Source organism: Mytilus galloprovincialis, chromosome 12 (assembly GCF_965363235.1).
Source record: "Mytilus galloprovincialis chromosome 12, xbMytGall1.hap1.1, whole genome shotgun sequence".
NCBI classification, from domain to species: domain Eukaryota; kingdom Metazoa; phylum Mollusca; class Bivalvia; order Mytilida; family Mytilidae; genus Mytilus; species Mytilus galloprovincialis.
Window position 1 is genome coordinate 46,210,366 of NC_134849.1, and position 16,784 is coordinate 46,227,149.

Genomic DNA, 16,784 nt, shown 5'->3' on the forward strand with positions numbered 1-16,784 from the left:
ACGACCATTCTGTTAAAGACCAAATTCCTGGATATTTTGATAATACTGAACTCCCTCTCATTTGTTATATTTACAAGAAATCTACCCGAAAATATGTGTTTAATTATAGCCAATTGTGTAAAGATGTAAATATCACTGAAAATACACCTATGTCGTGTAATTGCAGTAATTCAGAATACACCTATGGACCAATTTCCCATGTTATAACAGGAGACCTTAACATCGTTCGCGACCGAGAGTTAAAATCATTCCTCAGTAAAGGACCTAAATATCGTCCCCCGTCAACTGTTAACTGGAATGAGTGTCGTAATATCATCAACGACTCACTCCGCGCCTACTGTTTGAAATGGGTAAAACGGGAAAAAGCTGACAAAAAATCTTTGGACTCTTTTTTTAATTCAGTAATGAAGATAGTTGATATTCGAATACAACATTTTAAAGAACATTTTACCCTCAACAAAAACTATAAAAACCCTATTTCGCGTATCAAAAATAAACTAACAGAACTAGCCAAGGAATTTGTTTTTGTCCCGGCTGATAAAGCTGCTAATAATATCATTATTGTTTGACGTAAATTTTATATAGAGGTTCTGCAAAAGGAAATCACGAATTCACCAACATTCCAACTGACTTCATTTTCAGAAAACGACATCTGTAACAAACATAAACTTTTAGCTACTTCTTTACAAGCAGAACCAAACACAATGAAAGTCCCAACTATGTACTGGCTTCCGAAGCTGCACAAAAAACCTTACAAATATAGATTTATTTCATCTTCCAGCCATTGTTCAACTACTAAATTGTCTGTTTTACTTACTAGTACACTTGGTACAATAAAAAACCTGATAATAAATTGTTCAAATAAGGCCTTTGAAAATAGTGGAATTAATTACTTTTGGAGTGTCAAAAACTCGTTGGAAGTACTTGATAAATTGCATGCATATATTGGTGATTTTGAATCTGTTCAAAGTTTTGATTTTTCTACCCTATATACAACTTTGCCTCATATTCTTATTAAGAAAAAATTCACATCCCTAATTAACTGGGCATTTAAAAAGTCGGAATGCGAGTACATATGTTCAAACTCTTTTAGATCATTTTTTAGTAGCAATAAACAAAAGAACTATGTCAATTGGACATGCTTTGATACTATTTATGCACTTGAATTTTTACTTGATAACATTTTTGTTCGCTTTGGAGATTCCGTATATCGTCAAGTTATTGGAATTCCAATGGGGACTAACTGTGCACCACTTATTGCGGACCTGTTTTTGTATTGTTATGAGTTACAATTTATGACTAAAATTAGCAAAGACCCATCAAAACAACATTTGATACAAAAATTTAACAATACTTTTAGATATTTGGATGATATATTGGCTCTAAATAATGACGACTTCAGTATGTATACTAAAGAAATTTATCCTGTAGAACTTACTTTAAATAAAGCTAATGATAACAATGACCACTGCCCTTTCCTCGATCTTGATATCTATATCATAAACGGGAAGCTTAATACAAAAATTTATGATAAAAGAGATGATTTTTCATTTCCTATTGTTAATTATCCATTTTTAGATGGTGACGTTCCCTTGTCACCATCTTATGGTGTTTATATATCTCAACTTGTACGATTCGCTCGTGTATGTAACAATGTATTAGATTTTAGCGAGAGAAATTTATGTATTACTGAAAAATTATTACACCAGGGTTTTCGATATCACAAACTGGTCAAAACATTTACTAAATTTTATCACCGGTATAAGGAAATAATTCGTAAATATAACTCAACATGCAGACATCTTATACGTTCAGGTATTTCACATCCAAAATTTTATGGAAATATTCTTTATAAAGCACAAAAATGTCAGTATTCTCCTCAGAAACTAACAAAACCTTTAAATAGACTTATTAAAAGGGGATATAGTTACGATACTGTTGTCAGGTCATTAAAGATTGCATATTTTGGCTTTAACATTGATTCACTGATAGGGTCTTTGCATCGGAACTAAACACATTTATTTCTAAAAAAAAACAGTTGTTGGCATGACACGGGTTATGTTCTTCTCATATATTTTATGATAGTATGATACTAAACCCCTAACGGGAGGGATTGTACCTGATATTCATATGATGAAGACATAATCTTTCAATCAGTTTAATTGAGGTCTGGAGCTGGCATGTCAGTTAACTGCTAGTAGTCTGTTGTTATTTATGTATTATTGTCATTTTATTTATTTTCTTTTGTTACATCTTTTGACATCAGACTCGGACTTCTCTTGAACTGAATTTTAATGTGCGTATTGTTATTGTTTTACTTTTCTACATTGGCTAGAGGTATAGGGGGAGGGTTGAGATCTCATAAACATGTTTAACCCCGCCGCAATTTTGCGCCTGTCCCAAGTCAGGAGCCTCTGGCCTTTGTTAGTCTTGTATGATTTTAAATTTTAGTTTCTTGTGTATAATTCGGAGTTTAGTATGACGTCCATTATCACTGTACTATTATGCATATTTTAGGGGCCAGCTGAAGGACACCTACGGGTGCGGGAATTCTCGCTACATTGAAGACCCATTGGTTGCCTTCGGCTGTTGTTTGCTCTATGGTCGGGTGGTTGTCGCTTTGACATATTCACCATTTCCTTTCTCAATTTTATAAAAATGATAAGCATTATTTTGTAGTATTGTATTTCCTCATGACGTGTTAGGTCAATAAATGATTTATAGTATGCTTATTTCAATACAAGATTAAATTTCTTCAGTTAAGTATTTTATCGTAAAATTAATCAATAAATAATCAATAACAAGAATGTGTCCCCAATACACGGATGCCCCATCAGCACTTTTAATTTCTATGTTCAGTGGACCGTGAAAATGGGGAGGGGGGATCTCTAATTTGGCATTAAAATAAGAAAGATAAAATCATAGGGCACTAACATGTATAATAAGTTTCAAGTTGATTGGACTTCAACTTCATCAAAAACTACCTCGACCAAAAACTTTAACCGCAACCAAAAACTTGAACCTGAAGCGGAACAGACAGACGAACGAACAGACGGACGCACAGACCAACAAACATAATGCCCATGAATGGGGCATAAATATATTGTTCACAACAACTTCTGTACAGTGTGCTGCTGTATTTGTTTCCCTCACAGTGTCAAACTCGACAAGTTGATGAACTTTACTTAAATTTGAATATTGAAGAGTCTTTATAACATACTTTACAACAGTTATACAAATATTAATAAAACAATTTAAAGTTGTTATACATACTTTTAAATGTGTTCTCATGCACAAGACTAAGGTGCAAGGTATTCAGAAAATGAAAACAAGTTTCACAATTAACGAACTACCATGGGTTCAACTAATTACGACATTTGTTTATTGTTTATCTAGATATTCCTGGTTTTTCTTAAATGACTGAACATTGTTTTATCGGTAAAATTATTTGTGTTTTGATTAACTAAACCATAACTAATTATGTATTGCTATACAAAATGAAAACGATCCTGTCTATATAATGTACATAGATTTTGGAATTGCACAAGGTTATATTTGTTCTCTGAATTTACACAAGATCCGTCAATCGGTAGTTTTCTGATTGTTTGTTTTTACATTTTGTTTTAAATTGGAAAGATTCAGAATTGTCATACATTTCAAAACCAATAAATACATGTATACTTATAAAATACATAGGAACTTGGGGAAAATTTTCATACATTCTTTACAAGATTATTATTTATAATTTTAGTAAGACAGACTGACCTATTTTTTTGGGTACAGTACATTACACAGATGGCAAAGCGAATGTCGGTATCAAGAGGTATCAAGCAAACTGGACGTGTTGGGGGAGATGCAGATCTATTTTTCTCTGACTTTGAGACAATAGCAATTGTAATTGGCGGTCTGCTTGCAGTGGCGTTCATTGTGGCGACTATTTTTGTTGTTTGTAAACTTTTTTTAAATAAAAAGAAATCAACAGGAGCAATGACATTGAAGAACTCGTTCAATACCATGGGTTTCGGAAAACAAACCATTCTTAGTTCACTAGCTGGAAACTCAAACAAAGTTGCACCGTTAGAAAATACACAATTTAAAAGAAGAAAAATTGCGCAACAGAAAGTCGAATCTATTGATGTCAAACCGTATACCAGTAGTGTTGAAGAAACTCTACAAAAACTTGGATTCACAAATACCAGTACGAATATATACAAGGAAGAAAACCCTCTTGAGAAACAGCAAGATAGCGAGGCTGAACCTCGAGAGGACATATTAGCTTCACCGGATGACCAAAAATCAAACGAAAACAAAAGTCAAACTGAATTCAATTCATTGGTTTCCTCAATGGAGGACTTAGAAACTACAACAAATATAGATCAGGCAATATTTAATAGAGAGCGAACATATACAACCAATGGCAATTCTGTAAATAAAAGTCACAAACTTAATCGTAGTGATTTAGCGCCACAAGAAAATGTGCGACTCAGCAGAAGCAGGGGAAGCATGTTCAATAATTTCTTTGCAAAGGATTGTCCAGTTTTTGATGACAAAACAATTGAACAGATGTCAAGTTTCGACAAAACTGAAACAGTCCTTTATAGTGGAGATTTGGGTCAAGAACTTGTCAAGTTGGGAGCAACAGATGCAGATACAACTCCACTAGATGATCAGGAATGTGAAAACGATGGTGGAGGACCAGAGAGAATAGAAGAGGATCCCGTCAATGGTGCAGAATTTGCAAAAAGTATGCGAAATGTGAACAGCGATTATGATCATTCAAATGATCATAATAAGATGGCTGCGGAGATCGAGTAAAAGGAAAAAAGCAGAGACAGGCTTAATTCGAACAGTAGCAGTACAATTTCCGAAGTAGAAATAGATGAAGATCAGGATGAGTGTTTGAAGAACAAGTAATACAAACGTTTATTTTGAAGATGATTAGGATTGAAGACTGTATTGTCCGAATTTAAATGATTGCATTACTTATACATTTATTTTGATATCCAATGTTCTGATGGTGATCTTATTTTTTTCTATTTTCTGCATTATAATACGAGGTTAATATGGCATGAGGGAATAACCAAATTTTAACTTCATGGGGGAAGGGGGTATGTTTTTTTCCGAGAACAATTTCTGATCCCCAATTTGATGAGTAAAAATATTCTGCTCAAGCAGAGGACAAAAAATGATTTGATTTATAGCGTTCAAAAACTAAACAAATTACGTAGCGGTTTGCGCCAGATAAAAAAATCTGACACAGAAAAAAAAACCATACCCCCCTCACCCTTTTTGAAGTTCAATGGTTCCTCCCTTACTACTGTTGAGGGAGGTGCCACCACTTTAAGGGTGTGGAATATACGAACTAAAGAATAGGTGGATATGTAGGATTAATGGAAAAAATAAAACCGGGGGTTATGAATGAAGGGGGAAAAGTGAGATTTGGAATTAAACTTACTATTCTAATATTTGAAATCAAAGTACTGAAGTACTGAACATCGGATGACCGCAAATTCTTGTTGATGGTTAAAAGCACATGTCACAGAAAAAGATCACATCTCTATACCTGAAACTGAGGTTAATGTTAAAGATATTTTTTTCTGAGACAAGTTTGTGAGTGGATGATGAATTAATGACAGGAAATTTAACCGCACTGTAATAACTATTATAGTGTAGTGATACAAATCAGTATACCTGGAATTATTATACTAATTATTCTGCAATTGGGTGTTCTAACTATACAGATACAGCTTTACAGATATCGCTATGCTGTACCTGTATACTATACAGATATCGCTTTTTATACTGCACTCGTTCTATTTGAGCAGTCAAAATGCGTTGACCGTATATTTCTATGTCATATACAGTCACTGACCTGATATCACTTTTCCTCATGAATATTTAAATAGAACTTGTCCAAATTATATTTAATTATTCATACGACCTCTTCAACCTGTTCTTGTTTCCAATGTAAACAACGATGCGTTTAACGACTCAAACTTGATTCAAATTTTGGAAAACATATTTCACTTATTTATATTTTTTGTTTGCAACCTATAAATCGTTATGTTTTATGTTTATTGTTGATATTTTAGTCTGTAAACAAACTAATTCGTTCACCATTGATTGCGGTTTTCAAAAGGTAATGATGTACATTTCATCGTGTTGTATATTTCTCCGCCTGTGTGATATGAGGCCTTTTTAAAGGGGTATTTTACCCAATATTTAAATCAAATAAATAACATGAACACACTAAACAACAATTGAAAATGGTTTTTTTTTTAGATTGCAGTATAAAGACAATAATAGTGCATTGACTTGACATATCAACGATATAAGGATGAGGCCCGAAACGGGGAAAATGCTCGGCACAGCCTCGCATTTCCCCGTTTCTAAGCCTCATCCTTATATCGTTGATATGTCAAGTCAATGCACTATTATTGTCTATAAAGCTCCGCCCACTGCCGGACTGAGTATTGTATGAACCTGCGTGACCTCAGAATGTGTATTGCAATGGCATTCCAATGACGTATTAATTGCGAATTAACGATTAATTTTTCACGTTTTGTTTGTTTTCAAACATTTCTTTAGAGCAATAAGATTCACACCATTTTTCTGACATCATACACACATGAACAGCAGTCTTTTCTACGATGACAACAATCGATTTCAAAACTTGGATGTGTATGATTGTGAAACAAACACAACCATGTCAATTTCAGCATGCATGTTTAGTGAATGTCGAGTCTGAAGCGTAGGACAACTCGTACACTCCTGTTTCAAATTGGATAGTGTTTTGTTATTTGTTTTCACTTTTGAAATTAGCTGTTATGTTAAAATAGATAATTATTCACATTGAGTGATGCATTATGGTTGACCATTCGAGATTCTTTTTTGCGAACCCTTATTTAGCTGAATGTGTGATTACTGTATCGTATTACTACACGGGCCTCAAGGGATTTCAAATCGTAAATAAATACAAAACATGTGTTTTTGTGTCTTTCAAAACACAAATAATTTACAGAATTAATTGCAGGATAAAGACAATAACTGTTTAGTGTCTTAAAATATCAGCTGTATTTGTTCTCGGCTCGAAACAGGTGTAATAGCTCGCTAAAAGCTCGCATACACCTTGTTTCCTAGCCTAGTACAAATACAGCTGATATTTAAAGACACTAAACAGTTATTGTCTATATAATACTAGTCCCAGAGTATACACTTGTTTGTTGTTATATATTATATTAATATAACAGTTGCATGTATATATAATTGTCATCCATTTGTATATATCATTCTATTCTACTATTCTAATGATAGTTCAGTGCAAGTGCATGGTGGACACCCTTTTGTAAAAACAATCGGTTTTTCTAAACGATTGGATATGAGAAGCCATTCATATTTTCCCGCAAAAACAATTACAGAGTTACCGGTCCTTGCCGAGAGTGTCGGAAATCGTTCTTGAGATATTCTTCCGCAAACTTTAACACTTTTTTCGGTACGTGTGCACAGATATTATCTATGATTTTTTACTTTCATATGTATATATATATATAACGACATAATATTTTTTGCATATTATTATTTTGTGTTTTAAAAAAAAATTTTTTTAGGAGTATCCATTGAAAATATGAATTTAAAACAAGCGATACGTTATGTTATTTTGCACTAAATAATGTCCGCGGATCTATAATTTTCATAGATCGGTTAAAAACTAATTTGAATAATGGAAATTTAGGTGATAGCAATTATAAATCGGAATGATGTAAAAATTATGATAATAAACGGAAGATGTAAAAAATGTTACATCTTCAGTTCGCATTATCGAAAAGATATACCATAGCTCTAACAATCCTAATCTTTCAACGACTCTCCGTAGACAAAAAGAAGACTTCTGGATTAGACAATTGGGAACTGCAACACCGTATGGCTGCAATGACAAAATTGATGGTATAGGTATTCTATCTAGTCCTTCGTGTAACTCGGTGAATGTGATGAATATTTTCAACTCGACTCCTCGACGTAGACGCATTCATGGTCATCGTCATTATACATCACCTTCTCTGCATGATGTCTCAATTAATGACTTGCTGTCTTTCATACAAAAGCCGTTAGGTATTCATCACATTCGTACGAAACTTTATTCATTACCCCTTACAAAACTTCATTCTCTGTTCAATTTATGTTTGGAATCCACTGTTACAAACCCTCATTCAAACCAATACAAACTTCAAGCTATAATTTCGGATATTGCAAGTCACAGACTTTTCAAGCCAGTTCGCATTGGAAAAAATGAAAAAGAGAAAAGATCTTTTCTAAATCTTTCGTTTGCCAACAAAGGTCTCGATGGCGTCAACCTAGGCAATATCCTTCATCATAAATTAGTTCAATCGAAAATACCTCCTTATTTCAAAGACCAGTCTGTACCAATAATTTCTTATACCTATACCAAACCTATTGCAACTAAAATTTTCAATTACAAACGCGTTTTGCAGAATCTCGATATTGACGACTTCAAGTCTAAACCTGTGCTAGTTCCCAATTCATATATAATCCTTCTGGCCACGTTATTACCGGTGACCTTAACATTGTTAATAACACTTCTCTACGAAATGTGTTATCGAAAGGTCCGAAATATCGTGAGCCTAAATCCATCAATTGGAAATACAACGTTTAAATGTTGATGGACTCAGTCGAGGATTATGCTAGGCAATGGGCTAAACGTGAAAAGGAAGACGTAGACACTCTATCCGAATGGATTAAGGCAGTGAGGTCGTTAATACAAATCAGAATCAAGAAACTGAATGGGTCCATCAATGCCCATGCTACGTCAATCTTTAAAGACCCAAATGTTGCTAAACACTTATCCGACCTCCATGATAAATATGTTGTTGTCCCCGCAGACAAAGCCCCAAATAACATCGTTTTTGTCTGTTAAAGTCACTACATTAATTGCTTGATAAACGAATTAGGTATAGACAATTCACTTGGAAACTCAACATATACCCTCACGACACTTACCAAAGAGGAAATCCTGGATAATCATAGGTCTGTTCTTTGTTCCTTTGGTATTTCAACCAAAGATGAAGAACTGGATCTTCCATCACTGTATTGGATACCTAAACTACATAAGTGTCCTTACAAACAACGGTATATTGCTGGGTCTTATAAGTGCTCCACGAAACCTCTTTCTAAATTATTAACATCTATTTTATCAGCAATCAAAGACGGGCTTCAAAGTTATTGTGAAACTGCCTATTCTAGAGGTGGCGTGAATCAGATGTGGATACTTAAAAATTCCAAAGATCTTTTAGAGTACATACAATCTATCTCTATTTCATCTTGTAACAGTATTAAAACATTTGACTTTTCTACTCTTTATACAAGTATTCCACATTCCAAACTAAAAGACAAATTGAAAGAGTTGGTATTACTTTGCTTCATAAAAAAGAATGGCCAACGTAGATACAAGTATCTTGTCTTAGGGAGGGATAAATCATACTTTGTAAAGAATCACTCTGATTCAAACAAAAAATTCTCTGAAACCGATGTTATCAAGATGCTTGATTTCTTGATTGACAACATATTTGTAACGTTCGGAGGACGTGTTTTTCAACAGACTGTCGGCATCCCAATGGGAACAAACTGTGCCCCTCTACTTGCCGACTTGTTTCTTTATTATTATGAGGCTGACTTCATGCAGGAACTTCTTAGGAAGAAAGATAAGAAGTTAGCAATATCATTTAACTCTACTTTCCGCTATATAGATGACGTTCTTTCACTAAACAATTCAAAATTTGGTGACTATGTGGAACGCATCTGTCCCATCGAATTGGAGATAAAGGATACTACAGATACAGTTAAGTCGGCTTCATATCTTGACTTACATCTAGAAATTGACAATGAGGGTCGGTTGAAAACAAAACTTTACGACAAAAGAGATGATTTCAGCTTTCCAATTGTGAACTTTCCATTTCTAAGTAGCAACATTCCAGCAGCACCTGCATACGGGGTATATATCTCCCAATTGATACGATATTCCCGTGCTTGCATTTCCTATCATGATTTTTTTGATAGAGGGTTACTGCTCACAAGGAAGCTATAAAACCAAGAGTTCCAAATGGTGAAATTGAAATCATCCCTTCGTAAATTTTACGGACGCCATCACGAGTTGGTTGACCGTTATGGAATAACCGTTTCACAAATGATATCGGATATGTTCCTAACGTCGTAACTACAATCCCCTTCCCTTTCATGAATGTGACCTACCGAATTAGACTATTTACCGTATTTGTAATCACATAAGCAACACGACGGGTGCCACATGTGGAGCAGGATCTGCTTACCCTTCCGGAGCACCTGAGATCACCCCTAGTTTTTGGTGGGGTTCGTGTTGTTTATTCTTTAGTTTTCTATGTTGTGTCATGTGTACTATTGTTTTTCTGTTTGTCTTTTTCATTTTTAGCCATGGCGTTGTCAGTTTGTTTTAGATTTACGAGTTTGACTGTCCCTTTGGTATCTTTCGTCCCTCTTTTACACAACTTTCTAAATCATGAACATTCGGTCAATTTTGCCGTGATGATGTATGAAATGCACTATATATGTCATCGTTAATATTTTGAGAAAAATGAAACCAATAAGACGTCGTGAGTGACAGGACTTACCATAACCCTAAGCCCGTCTGGTAACAAAAATAATTCTGATATTTGATTAGATTAACAACTATAATTGTTGACATTCACAGAATATGTATGCATTGTAGAAGTACACTGGGTTTATGTTACGACATTGAAAAAAAAAACAAATTCTGAGCACCTGTACTGTTTTTGTAAGTACTGTGTTATACTGTGTGGTTGTTTATAAAATATAATTAATACAATAGACAACTTTCGAGTTCGATGCATTTCAGTCAAAAACTCTGGTTTTAGTGAACGTCATTTGTGCGTTTAGGGGCGTCGTAACTTCCGTTCCCACGTTGAGCGAGTGGTTGGAAAACTATAATTCTATATTGTACGAATTATTCGGCAAATTGAATTCTCAAAATTGACAATCAGCATTGCTGTCATTAGGGAATTGTACCTACAGAACAACCATTATTTCTTGTTTATCCTGCACAATGACGATCACTAAGACGCTTGATGAACGTAAATAGTGCAGGGATACAGGCGACCCCCTCTATCTGGTAAATGACGTCATAAAGGCGCGTATAATTGACGAGTTTTTTCCGGTGACGGATGAACTCGAAAGTGGTCTATTAACTAGAAAGGTCGCAGACTATTTCAAATACAGAATTTTTAGACTTGTTATATATGTTTACATCATATGTTTCACATGTATTTTATTTCAGAATTCGCATTCCTTGTATGAACTAAGAAGAACGAATGAAGAATTAAGGTCATTAGTCCATATTCAAATGTACATTTCCAAGATTTGCTTTTTTATTCCACAAAGTTACCACCAAGTATTAACTGACATGTGGAAATCATCCCCAAAGCCGCTTACGTCATACTTTCCTTTCATACTAAACCCATCTCTCGAGACGAAACCTGAATAGTTCACACCATGAGCACCATGGTAGCGTTTTACAAAATCTATTTTTCCAGTTATTGGATCAAACTTTCCTTTGATGGAGAATGTTCCGATTTCGTCATCTCCACTTCCTTCAACTGAATCAGCCTCGAACTGGAGATTAATTGAAAACACGTGTCTATCTCTATACTGCATGTAATAACCAATCCAATGTCCTGACTTTGCTTCGATATAAGACTGAAATAGAAATATTTGTTCATGATCTACATTTGTATTCATAGATTATCGTTGATCTTCTCAATGAGATTGTTTTTCTCGCTTGAGCCGGAACGGCGAAAGCGAGAAAAGTAATCGAGTTGAGATGAGCAATGATAATCTGTTTATTGCTATTTTACATATAACGGTCAATTTCATGTCAATTTCATTAGCAACGCTATGTGCCTCCTTAGTTTCTAGCGATAAGTATATATAATCGGGTTTTCTACACATTGATATCATAAAATATCAGCCGCAAGCCACCATGTGAACCTTTTTTGCGAGTGAGAGCAGCGAACGAGCTAAAAAGTTTCACGTTGTGTCGAGCGGCTGATATCTATTCGAAGAAAACCCGATTATCTATCCTTATCGCTAGAAACTAAGGAGGCACGTTTATCGTTCTATTTCTGGTCTTTTCCTTCTTCCTAAGACAATTATAGAATTTACGCTTGACGAAAGCCAGCTTGATAACGTCTCCTCTCGCATTGTTACGTCGCTGATAATGCCTGGTCTCGTTTTGAAGCCCTGATACGAGAACTACGGAGCGACAAGGTAGGGTGATATAGGGGTTAGGGAAGGACGATTATTTTCCATCTCAAGCGAGTAGCATGATATAAAAAATTATCACCAAAAAAAAGATCAAAGGAAAACGCACAATATATTAGTATAATTTAATTAAAAATATTGCATAACAACGTCCTTAGACTTGTTGACATTAGTGTTTAACGTCTGAGATAGATGTTATTCTATTTTTCATGATTTTTTTGCAAATATAAAATAGTTGATGCATCGTTTTGATCATGGCATTGTTCATCCTCAATTGAACTGTTATTTTGAATATCCCTTGAAATCTCTTTATCTCATTTATAACAAGAATGTGTCCTCAGTACACGAATGCCCCACTCGCACTATCATTTTCTATGTTCAGTGGACCGTGAAATTCGGGTAAAATCTCTATAATTTGGCATTAAAATTAAAAAGATCATATCATAGGGAACATGTGTACCAAGTTTGAAGTCAATTGGACTTCAACTTCATCAAAAACTACCTTGACCAAAAACTTTAACCTGAAGCGGGACAGACGGACGAACAGACAGACAGACGAACGGACGCACAGACTAGAAAACATAATGCCCCTCTACTATCGTAGGTGGGGCATTAAAATCATGACCATTTAACTAATTTTTTTAATAGTTATTCAGTAGTTACTTATCAAATATTTGCAACTGACATTAATTAACGTTCAATACACGTTCAATAAAAACGACATCAGTGGTTTCGTTTGAGCGTGGACGCTTCGAATGCCAGCTCATAATCCCAGAAAGGAGCTCATAGGTATGTATTGCTTCATCGCTTATCATGCGTCATTAATGAGTTGGAGCAAAGACTTGTCGGCTAGGGGTCAAAATATTGTGTACGAGTAGAGTGACATGATTTCATACAATCTGTTACCTTGTGAACTAGCATGTTAAACATCCGGTTTAGACTATCTGCCTAGAATGCAATGATTTATTAACCAGACTTAAGTTTTCATCCTGAATATGCATTTAATTTGACACTTGATGTTCAACAGCCGTCCATTATCATCTTCCAGTGGAAGCCTTAAGTTTCCCCTCTTCCTTCTATACATAATTGGAACTGACCAAACGTAAATTCCATTGGATGTTTACCTAATCTGTTAATTTCCTGAATTTGCATGAAATCAATTGGCATCAGAAGTTAAGCAAGCAACAATTATTTTCTCATAGAATTCTCTGTCAATAAACATGATAAGATACATATTCATTTTTACTGTGGAAATGTGTAATGAAATTGTTAACCACACCAGCAAATCTATAATCATGTAAAAGAAATTTGAGGTTTTAAAATGGAACAAATTATATCTATGACCTCAGCACAACCTTTCATCGCAGAGAAGCATCTGACTAAGTTGTATAACATTCTTGTTAGGAAATTAATTTTTTTCACTTACCATTTTCTATGTTCTATTGTCATACTCTATAAAAGCATCCTTCAAATTTCTCAACTGCTTCTTAATACACTCAAACTTCTATAATATTGCTGTAAAATGATAAACAGTTATTTAATATTTTTTAAGTTTGTTTTCTTAGCACATTTTGTATTTCAGAGAGTAAAAGTAAATCGTAAAATTCTTACATCAGAAAAAGTATCCATCAATTATGTAAAGGGTGAACGTGTATCATGGTATGTTTTTCATGTTCTAAAAAATAGGTTGCATAAATTATATATATTCCTATTTAAATTAAATATTCATATTTCTGTGATTTTGATGCCTTTTTACCATATGTTTACTGGAGTATTTTATTTTATATTAATGTTTGAACTTTCTTTTTATTATCTTGAAGGGGTAACAAAAATTAAATGGAAGCTCAAAAGTCTGTGTTGTTCATTATTCGGTTTGAATAGCATAAGTTGAACGCATGTACACAAAATGAAAGTATAACTTTGCTCGTCACCGGACGGATAAATATATAAAACTATTTTTAGATTCCTATTCATATAAATATTTTATTATGCGTTTGGTTCAATACGCAGCAAAATAATACGTTATGTAAACATTCACGTAATAACGGTAAATATAACAATTCTGGTAAATACTGCATGAGCATTTCATTTCTTTTGTCTGTATATTGTTTGTCAAAGAATATGGTCCAAGGTGTAAACAGTGTATAACTTGCATGTTTTATTTAATACACTTTCCCAATTTATTTCTTGATATTAAATGCATGAAATATTAAGTAGAGGGATGTAATTACATGTTAAAAAAATTTGGGTGCTGAATCTTTATGTTAAGTAGTGATTTGGTCCAGTTCAAAAAGGTCAAATTTTATCACGTCTGAAGCTGTCAAACTGAATTGTACACCCCCTTAACACAGAATTGTCAATATTTTGAGTTAGAGCTGGTAGAAGTTTCTATAATTTTGATATTATTTGTCTGACTGGTAGTACACTACACTGTAAAAATCTTTTTAAGAAAGAGCAGGTGCGATTTTTTTAATTTGAATGTATTGTCTAAAAGAAATGCACTACGAAATAACTGTGTTCTCGGGCCATATGTATACATATAAATATATGCCAGTTAAACAACAAAAGAACGACAACTCTAAATAGAAACAAACAATTTTAAAGAAATCCGTTGTTTTTGACACTTTTACAAAATAGTACAAGTTTTAGTAACAAATAAAACGTGTTTATTTACCTTAAAATTTTCTAGCTTCACCCTTCGTATACTAAATCAAACCATAATCATAGAGGATTTCCGCATTATTTGTGTAAACATGTTTGTTTAAGAGCGGTGATAGGACAAATTAAAGTACTATAAAAGTATGAACATCGGAGTCAACATGAGTGGTGTTGAGTGCAAACAAAAGTAAACATATCTGCACACAATTTTATTTGAATTGGTATTGCAAACTCTCGTTCTGATAAAGTGTAGAATGGTAAACATTCCAGTAAAAGACTACAGTTTATAATTCAAAGCGCAAAGTCGTCACAGCAAAAAATTGAAATAGTCTTTCAAGTTCAAGACATGATAATTGAGGAAAAAAAACACCGCAAACAAGGGTATTCTAAAGAGAAGCGAAATATACCAAAAGGACATTCAAACTCAAAAGCGGAAAATAAAAACACAATGTAAGAACGGCTACGCCATGGCTAAAAAAGAAAAAGACAATAAACAGACAAACACAACGTAGAAAACATGATGTAGAAAACTCAGTAAGGGCTGAGCTATACACGAACTCGACAAAAACTGGGGGTGATCCCAGACACTCCTGAAGTGTTTATAGATCCTGCTCCACATGTGGCACTCGTCGTATTGCTCAGGTTAGTATAAAAATCCAATAAGAAGTCTATAATTCGGTAGGTTGCATTCGGTAAAAGGGGGCTGCATGGTTTGTACATGCAAATCAAATGTACTTTATTCAAATGATTTGCACCACGTGACTTTGTACCTTTTGATCAAATTACCTCCCTTAATTATCATCTGTGAAACGGTTATTCCGTAACAGTCAACCAATTTGTGAGATGGCGTCCGTAAAATTTACGAAGGGATGATTTCTACTTTACCACTTGGAGCTCTTTGGTATAATAGATTCCTTGTGAGCAGCAAGATATGCACAAACAGTTTGCCTTTATATAAGACAAAAAATGCGATTGTTACATGTATGCGTTCGGTATTGACCAAAGATTGGTGACTTTCACTGCACAAGGCATATGATTTCACATCCAAATCCGGAAGGACGACGTGGCTTTGTATTTATTTATCTTACTGTCTTGTGGACACTCTCTTAGCTTGGGGTTGTTTCACTGAATTGTGAAATGAACATAATATCAGATAAAGTCCTGTAATGATTATTACATACGTATCTTGAATAAAAGCATGCACAAACCCTATATTTTTGTATGTTGTTCTACTTTTGTGTTGTCTCACCACTGTCCCCGGTTAGGAGGATGGTTTAGCGCCATTTAACTAGTTGAACCCCGCCAAATTCTGTATGTGCATGCCTCAAGTCAGTTACCCTTAATTCCGTCAGTGGTTCATAGCCAGAATTTTTGCTAATTAATATTCATATTATGTAAATGAGAATTGTACCACGTGATAATAGTTTGAACTGGACTGGCTTGATATCACTAAAATCTTTAAAATACGGATATTATAAGTTGCCCGTCACAGAGTCCTTATTTACAATCACTTTGATATTTCCGTAAAGTTGTCAGGCGGTCAAAGTCAAAACAATGCACGAGAATTTAGTGAATTTATCATGTTTTCGTGAGTTTCTTCTTCTTGAAATAGGGGCATTTTAACTTTAAGTAGGAACCTAGAGTTCAACGACTACACATACAAGGTTTGGACTTGCTTATTCTTTGGACATTCAAGTTTCAAATTTCACCCCGGCAAACTGTTTTTCTAATGACCTTGCAAGCAAATTTTCAACACGAAGTTTGCAAATTTGACGTTTCAGCCATTTCAATTTTACACTGCA

General features: G+C 34.3%; 1 long non-coding RNA gene across 1 annotated transcript; it reads right to left on the reverse strand.

Moving 5' to 3' along the window:
* Nucleotides 1–10,699: 10,699 nt before the first annotated feature.
* LOC143053954 (uncharacterized) lies at nt 10,700–15,112 on the reverse strand. The gene is made up of 4 exons (XR_012971517.1): nt 14,999–15,112; nt 13,751–13,839; nt 11,254–11,760; nt 10,700–10,880 (listed from the first exon to the last, which is right to left on the reverse strand). It is a non-coding gene; the product is annotated as an uncharacterized LOC143053954 (long non-coding RNA).
* Nucleotides 15,113–16,784: the final 1,672 nt, after the last annotated feature.